This window comes from Anabrus simplex, chromosome X (genome assembly GCF_040414725.1).
Source record: "Anabrus simplex isolate iqAnaSimp1 chromosome X, ASM4041472v1, whole genome shotgun sequence".
NCBI classification, from domain to species: Eukaryota; Metazoa; Arthropoda; class Insecta; order Orthoptera; family Tettigoniidae; genus Anabrus; species Anabrus simplex.
Genome location: NC_090279.1, coordinates 76374606 through 76382346, shown reverse-complemented (window position 1 = coordinate 76382346; position 7741 = coordinate 76374606).

Sequence of the window (7741 nt, the reverse complement as noted above, 5' to 3'; positions counted from 1 at the left end):
CCGTAAGCGGTTGTGAATACCTTGATGTGCGTGATGTTCTTGATTCCAGAGTTTGGAGCTGGCGCCGTATGTATTTGGTATGTTTCTTATCTGATGGAGTTTGGGAAGTTAATAATAATGTTATTTGCTTTACGTCCCACTAACTACTGTTTTACGGTTTTCGGAGACGGCGAGGTGCCGGAACTTTGTCCCGCGGGAGTTCATTTACGTGCCAGTAAATCTACCGACACGAGGCTGACGTATTTGAGCACCTTCAAATACCACCGGACTGAGCCAGGATCGAACATGCCAAGTTGGGGTCAGACGGCCAGCGCCTCAACCGTCTGAGCCACTCACCCCGGCGGAGTTTGGGAAGTTGTGACGATGTGAGATGCTACTTCATCCGGAGTAACTCCAGGCTGTTCCTTAACCAAATGTGTCCTTCCTCCAAGTTTTCTGCGGTGCCCCCAAGATCTTCTACTGGAATTAGTTAGGTCGATATTCTCCACTGTTTCAATCCACCGTTCTCTCCGGGTAGTATCCATGCTGGAAAGAAGTTCATCAGCTATGTCTTCATCACCAGTATGCAGATATTCGTTATAGAGTGCATCAGTCTCTGCATTCCAACCAGGGATGTATTCTTTTCTATGGCATACTCTTCTTCTTAGCCTCCATCAAACGCTTGTAATTGTGCTTGGGAGCAATCCACCAAACACATTTATCCAGTTCAGTGGTGAGTGTTGACCAATTTGCTTTTCTGAAGTTCCTCCGAGCATGTGGTATTGACCGTACAACAGGAATTTTGATGCCAATGTCCACTACAATGGGGCCATGTTGACTGTGGGGAAAATGTCTTAACACTTTACGACTGGTATGTAAGGGCTGTCCTGCCTCATTGCAGCTAACAAATCACAAGTCAGGATTGAAATCCCTATTTCATGCAGCTCATTGGAAAGTACCATGATCTTTTGGGTAAAAAATCAGATGGAGATTGTTCATTTCTGTCCATTCTACGAGTTTCCTTCCACATTCATTGTTATTCGAGTACTTCCATAGTTCGTGATGGCTGTTGAAGTCGCCTATATAAACTGCAGGGTGTTGAGCAGTCGGGAGTACGGTACCTGACCACTGTGCGTTTGGGGGTTTATAAATGTTAAAAATAGTAACATGTGCCACTCGCACAGCAACACAATGGATGTCTACGTCTTTGTCTTCGTTTTGAAAGAGCCGTGAGGCATCTTGGATATTATTACGAACATAAGTAGCTATACCATGTGCACTGTGTTATGTTGCACCAAGAGCTGTGAAACCATCAATGAGGCCCCTTTTCCGAAACTCTTCTTTATCGGCTGTATGGATTTCATGTATAACCACAACATCTATATTATTATTCAGGATAACTTTGGATAGGTAGTCATATTTTGCTCTGCTGATGCTTTCTACGTTAAGCTCGAAAACATGGATGAAAGGTACGATGTTTCTTGTCTGGTAGCTCTGAGAAGAGCCATTTCCATGAAATACTTGCCATTGCTGGAGGATCTTTAAAAAGATAGGTCCAGCAGACACAGTTATTACTTACTTAGCACCACCCGGGGGTCACGTGTAGGGCACTTTGAGGGTAAACCTACGGACGTGAAGCAATAATGTACCGCCTATTTATCTACTTTTATGTGATAATAAATTCACTTACTTTAAGAATTCTGAATTTTTTTAGGCAACCTGAACAAATTTAAAATTCCACTTGTACCTGTCCATTTTATTAGTTAATACTAATTGTGTAAGTATGTTTGCAATCAAAACACTAGAAGCACCTGACTGACAATGAACACAAAAATGAATCAAAAAGTGTGACCACATCACTGGAATGAACATAAATCAATAGCACAATTTTTAATGCTTATAACAATGCACAAGTTTTATTTGAAAACTATGATACCGAAGATGTAGCATAACTGACTTCAAAGTTTCATTTCTACAACACATTATCTGCTTTGGCGTCCACAAATGGAGGTATCTGACTTAACACACAAGAGAACAGAAATGATCAGAAAAAAGGAATCTAACCAAATAATTTCAAAATGACATTCTTCGAGTTATCACATTATTGAACTGAGCCATCATTATATTAATTAATGAAACTGATTATGTTAGTTTGAAATATTTATTGTATCTACAAGTATAGCTTTTTCTGTGTGTCACTGTTGGCATGAACGTATAAAAATATTACTCAGAATATCTGGAAGCAATAGTTTCAGATATCATTTCAGATGATAAGAATGTGATGAACAAATGATGCAGAGAAAGTGAAAGAAAGGTCACTTTTCATGGTTGCTTAAAGGTATTGTAAACAAATACACTTCAAAAATATCTAGCTTTACCAGAGATTCTTTTTGTAGATATACACTGACTGACAGTGACAATGCAACACCAAGGAGCAGTGGTTCGAAAGGGATGAAAGTTGGGGAAAAAACAGAGATGGCACGGATGAATAATTGATGTTTATTTCAAACCAATATGCAGATTACACAATGCGCACGGCATCGACTCAGTAGGATGTAGGATCACCGCGAGCGGCGATGCACGCAGAAATACGTCGAGGTACAGAGTCAATAAGAGTGCGGATGGTGTCCTGAGGGATGGTTCTCCATTCTCTGTCAACCATTTGCCACAGTTGGTCGTCCGTACCAGGCTGGGGCAGAGTTTGCAAACGGCGTCCAATGAGATCCCACACGTGTTCGATTGGTGAGAGATCCGGAGAGTACGCTGGCCACGGAAGCATCTGTACACCTCGTAGAGCCTGTTGGGAGATGCGAGCAGTGTGTGGGCGGGCATTATCCTGCTGAAACAGAGCATTGGGCAGCCCCTGAAGGTACGGGAGTGCCACCGGCCGCAGCACATGCTGCACGTAGCGGTGGGCATTTAACGTGCCTTGAATACGCACTAGAGGTGACGTGGAATCATACGCAATAGCGCCCCAAACCATGATGCCGCGTTGTCTAGCGGTAGGGTGCTCCACAGTTACTGCCGGATTTGACCTTTCTCCACGCCAACGCCACACTCGTCTGCGGTGACTATCACTGACAGAACAGAAGCGTGACTCATCGGAGAACACGACGTTCCGCCATTCCCTCATCCAAGTCGCTCTAGCCCGGCACCATGCCAGGCGTGCACGTCTATGCTGTGGAGTCAATGGTAGTCTTCTGAGCGGACGCCGGGAGTGCAGGCCTCCTTCAACCAATCGACGGGAAATTTTTCTGGTCGATATTGGAACAGCCGGGGTGTCTTGCACATGCTGAAGAATGGCGGTTGACGTGGCGTGCGGGGCTGCCACCGCTTGGCGGCGGATGCGCCGATCCTCGCGTGCTGACGTCACTCGGGCTGCGCCTGGACCCCTCGCACGTGCCACATGTCCCTGCGCCAACCATCTTCGCCACAGGCGCTGCACCGTGGACACATCCCTATGGGTATCGGCTGACATTTGACGAAGCGACCAACCTGCCCTTCGCAGCCCGATCACCATACCCCTCGTAAAGTCGTCTGTCTGCTGGTAATGCCTCCGTTGACGGCGGCCTGACATTCTTAGCTATACACGTGTCCTGTGGCACACGACAACACGTTCTACAATGACTGTCGGCTGAGAAATCACGGTACGAAGTGGGCTATTCGCCAACGCCGTGTCCCATTTATCGTTCGCTACGTACGCAGCACAGCGGCGCATTTCACATCATGAGCATACCTCAGTGACGTCAGTCTACCCTGCAATTGGCATAAAGTTCTGACCACTCCTTCTTGGTGTTGCATTTGCTCTGTCAGTCAGTGTATATTGAATAAAACTACGAGTACATGATGGAACATTAAATATGACCTTAAAGTTCCTGAATATTTTAGATAATTTTAACCAATAGAATTTTCAGATATTAGTGTTTAAATGTAACCTTGTAAAGACAAGATTGAACTGATGAACATGGCCACTTTTGGAGATAAACCAACCACTACTGAACACAACTGTGAATAGGTACAACATATTCCATATTGTATAAAACTTGTAGTGTACATACTTTGTTTCTTCTTTGATGTATGGCAACAGCTTTTTATCAGTTTGTTCCTCTATGAATATTTCCTCCTTAGTATCTTCGGAAGGCTGTCAGTAAGAAATAAGACAAGTAGAATAAAGAAGTAAGGAATAAAAATATATAGGCCTAAAATAGAAACAGCTGAGAAAATAAATTTCATAGTGGCACAAGAAGAGTATAATTAATTTATCCCCCATTTAAAAAATATATAATGGAAAGGAACAATCAAATGAAAATCCCATTAAATTCAAGAGAGGTGTCTACCTTGGTGGTAAATGGTACACAAAAATACATTATTGTCAAGCACTAAATTTTAAAAGGACAGAAAAGAAGACAATTTCCTAAAAACAGTATTCTACAATTTTTGCTATTTTTTCTATTAAGCACACAGCTCATCCTTAATAATTGTATAGAATTTACAAACTCTTACTCATAATGTTTTCTGTTTTACAAACATAATCAACACACATACCACTTGTGCAACTACTTCAACTAATACTATACCAATTCTATTAGGTTAAAATTTACATTGCATTTACTTATTTAATTTTTTACCCTTCTTGGAACCTAACTTGCACAATGACCTGCTGTGTTTTAACCTGAGTCCCTTTGGCACTGCTTTTCAAACAATTGATGAGATATAAGAACATGAAAAGGAACACACTGTTGGACAGCAGTAAACACAGTAGCATAGAAAGGGAGGAACATTGCAAATTTGTAAATTTAAAATCACCTACATATTTGTGAATATTCAGCAGAGTATGTGTACACATACATGTATGGGGAGGTACTTCCATGTATGTGAACATGTACAATTTTAGGAAAATAAATAATAGTAAGCAGTATCTCCGAATCATTACCCAATACCATTCCTTCCTTCTGTTTCTCTTTCTGTTGATCCCTAATTCCACAATGACTAGCCATTTTCTTCATCCTCTTATATTCATACTGCCCTGTTCCCATCTTCCTACATATGAGTTGACTTGTCACCTCTTTGTTCATTTCCATGTTCCTATATACTTTCTTTCCAAAAACACTTCACTGTAATATCAAATAATCCCACAGTACTCCTACCACTTTCCCAACAAGTGGACAATGCTTAAATCATAAGCATAGAAATATCCATCATCCCCCATCTGTACATCACATTAAGACCAAAAGCATAAAACAGTTAATGTCCCAATCAATGAATCAATCAATCAATGAATCAATCAAACAACAGCAATTAGGGCTGTTGGTTGTTTATATAGAAAAAAGATTGTGGAAATATATGAAACATATTATTTCAATCACTAAATCATTTTCCTATAAGTGAACATTTGCCAAAATTTGTCCCCTTGAATTCAAACTTATCTTCATGTTGTGACCTTTCCTACAGTAAAAGAACATGACTTAAATGTATTCATCAACTAATGTCATTCCAAGCCATCTCTCCAATGACATCTCAGAATATACTGCTTAATCAAACAACTTGTCTCCTTTCTCCAAGTCTCCCCAGCTGAAACTTTGCAACATCTCTGTAACACAACTCTTTTGTTAGAAATCACCTGCAAGAAATGGAGATATTTTTGTGGATCATTTCCTGTTCTCTACTCAAGTAATACTGGTGATGGTCTCACACTCTCATTGTGGCTATGCTGGAGATTTATATGATCTCTCCTTTACAACCCCTAAATAACCTCATAATCATATTAAGAGATCTGTAAATTTTATTTTCAATATGTTTAAATGATTACCATAATGAAGCTATATCCTTATTATGAATAGCTAGGTACTTACAGAGATCCCCATGAAGAAATTTCACCCATCAATACAATAATAAAACCGGAGAGGACTCTTTCTATATGTGAAACAAAGAAACTGACTTGTCACCATGTTTACAAATATAGCATTGCCCGATGTCCATCTTACCATATTGTCAAGGTCTTTTTCAGTTACTCATAATCCTGAAACTTATTTATTACACAGAGCCTCATCACTTTTTTCAGTTCATTATTCATATTGTTTAATATATCAGAAAATAAAGGTCTCATAATACTGCCCTGTGGGACCCAATCCCATAATTGTTACAGGATCAAATAAAGCTTCACCTACTCTAATGCTCTGAGTCCTATTTTGTAGAAATACACCAGACGTGGCCAAATTTTAATGGTAAAAGTTATATTTCTACCTTTATGTAAACTATCGACCTTTATAGCCTAATCCTTGAACTAGTTTGGAGGCTAAGTTTCCACTTGGGATATCCTGGTTCACACTATTGTATTTTTTCATACAGTGGCTACAGTGAGAACCACAATATAATTTCATTATTCACATGGTTTTGTGTCATTTTTGTTAGTGAGCATGTTCTGTTGTTTATCTTTATTACCTGCATATTGTTGCTATTTGGAAGTAAATAATGTGACCTATTGTTAAGACTATGCTTTCTGTAAATTACATGTATTATTGATACTATTCAGGAGTTCAGTTGATATTTCTTAAGAGTGGTTCTAGAGAACTGTCAAATTTTGAGGTTATGGGGAGATGAAGAGACCTTTCGCCAAGAAAGGCATTGTCAGAGAGCTACTTCTTGAGAAACGTCAATCACAACAAGAAATAGATTCTAGATTGCAAATACCACAGCAATCTGTAAGTAGAATTTTAAAATGTGAAGATAACGGGAAGACAAAATGTGATGATGATATGCTTGTTGTTTTAAAGGGCCTAACATCGAAGGTCATCGGCCCAAGACAAAATGTCAACAACGTGTTGGAAACTGTGTGCAGAAGAAGAAACCAACCCCAAGGAGGAAGCAAAACTGATTAATTTGTCAGTAAACAACCGCAAGGTTACTAGTTTGGATTTACGTAAGAAATTAGAAGAGTATGGGTCATTTGTATTAGCCAGGACTCTGAGGCGAGAGCTGTTTAATGCTGGAATGAAAGCAAGATGACCTCAAGGCAAAGCGAAGTTTACTCCTGTTATGGCTGTAAAGAGGTTCCAGTGTGCCACGACTCTCCAGAATTGGTCATCTGATGAATGGAAACAGGCAAGTCCATGACAATTACTGTAATTCCTAAATTACCATTCATTATTCCATTATAACCCAATCTAAGTGATGTAACCGTACAGCACAGTAAATGTATGAAATTCTTCTTTTAAACCATACAGCTTATTGCATTTAATGCTAGGCTTATTTGTTTTATTTATTTCAGGTTTGCTTTAGTGACGAATCGGTATTTCCTGTCATAGAAGAGACAAGTCAATATGTCAGAAGATAAGGAGAAGCATTCCATCCAGATTGAGTGAAGCATCCAACTTTAGTGATGGTCTGCAGTGTGTTTTCTTGGTATGGCTGTGGACGATTATATATTGTAGAAGGAACTATGAGACGTGAACAGTATAGTATTAAGAACCCGTTTGGTAGCTCAGGTGCAAGAGTAATTCGGCCAAAGTGCATTTATTCTTATGCAAGGTAAGACTTTTATGCAAGAACAAAGCCTAGAAACAGTCCAGACATGAACCCCATGGAATATCCTTAGAAAATAGCAAAGAAAAGTCCAAAAAAGTATAACGACAGAAATTGGCTTGATTGAGAAGCTCGGTCAGATCTGGTGTCATGATGACGATTTAAAGAGTCAGTGTAAAATACTGTTTGAGGGTATGCCCAGTCTAATCAAGTCGCTCATGAAAGCTAAGGGAGTGCATAA